Below are 1244 nucleotides of genomic sequence, written 5' to 3' on the forward strand. Positions count from 1 at the left end.
AGACTAAGAGAAAAAGATGTTTTATATGACACATTCTACCAGTGTTCCAAGTTTCAAAGTGTTTCGTTAATGAAAAATGTGGCCCCCGTTTTAAAAAAGATCCGGTATTTGTTCCGACTTTTCGCGTTTTGAGTTCTTGGGTGGTAGACTTAACTTGCCACCCGGTATTTTTAACGGAGTTCGTTATGTGTGTTAAAGCATTCAGGCCAGGTTTTAGTTTGAGGATACCTTCTTCCCGCTAATTCAATGTCAGAAGTTATGGGCACCGCATCTTCTTTGATCTCACCCACACCAAAAATGGCCCTTTGTATCAGGAACGAAATATATATTAGTTTTATCGAAATGTTACTATATGTATTCAGGGAAAACAAAACAAAATAAAACTAGTTACGCAAATTAGAAATAAAATACACTTTATGTTTTTACCTTTGTATATATCTGATGGACTTTCCCGACGATTTCAACGTATCTACACCCAAGTTGTTTGATCAACTGAATGGTCTACTAACAGAACTAATCTCTACTCTTAACATACTTATCAAGTATAATCAACATGACACAGTGTGATAAGGCTGAATTATCACAGTAAAGCTTTCAGTTATTTATAAATGCAGTACATATTTTTAACTCCATTCCTGCCAACCCAAATTCATTCACAAGCGGTTATATGATCCGCGATAATAACGAAAGCATTTACCCATGTTGTTATACATGCGGATTGATTCCGGGATCTGAAGGTTACGAAGCACACTTAACCACACCTCGTTTTGTGTCCTATATATAGATATATACAATATTATTCCATATATGTTTTTCAGTCCAATTGCTAAACCGAAGAAGTGCCCTGTCAACTTCTTATCAATAAAACCGTATTTGCATATATGACACATTAAATCTTTTTTTTTTAACGTACTAAAAAATAGTCCTGTGCCTGATACTGCCCTATTTCGGATGAGAGACAGTGATGCTCACTAGGGAGCCGGATGTGCGTAAGACCACTAGGAACAATAATTGCTGCTAATAATAAAGTATTGAAGACAAACCAAATTATAATAGGCTGTTAGCACAAACAAAACATTTGCTTATAGGAGGTCAGCAGTTATGTAAGGAGATAACATTATCTGTTTGCGCATATTATTGCTTAGTCACCAAGGCGGCGAGCTAGCAGAAACGTTAGCACGCCGGGCGAAATGCTTAGCGGTATTTCGCCACTTTCTGAATTCAAATTCCGCCGAGGTCGTCTT

At 37.0% G+C, this 1244-nt stretch overlaps 1 protein-coding gene across 3 annotated transcripts in view; it reads right to left on the minus strand.

The window, feature by feature from the left end:
• The window catches only part of LOC106874826 (thiopurine S-methyltransferase), a 16159-nt gene extending 15470 nt beyond the window's left edge, over window positions 1-689 (minus strand). Inside the window, exon 1 of one of the 3 annotated variants that reach the window (XM_052968247.1) lies at window positions 427-689. The gene's annotated coding sequence lies outside the window, so the exon portion shown is untranslated. The remainder of the gene's footprint in view (window positions 1-426) is intronic. The other 2 variants (XM_014922710.2, XM_052968246.1) reach the window with 2 other exon arrangements.
• Window positions 690-1244: the final 555 nt, after the last annotated feature.

Source organism: Octopus bimaculoides, chromosome 5 (assembly GCF_001194135.2).
Source record: "Octopus bimaculoides isolate UCB-OBI-ISO-001 chromosome 5, ASM119413v2, whole genome shotgun sequence".
NCBI lineage: Eukaryota > Metazoa > Mollusca > Cephalopoda > Octopoda > Octopodidae > Octopus > Octopus bimaculoides.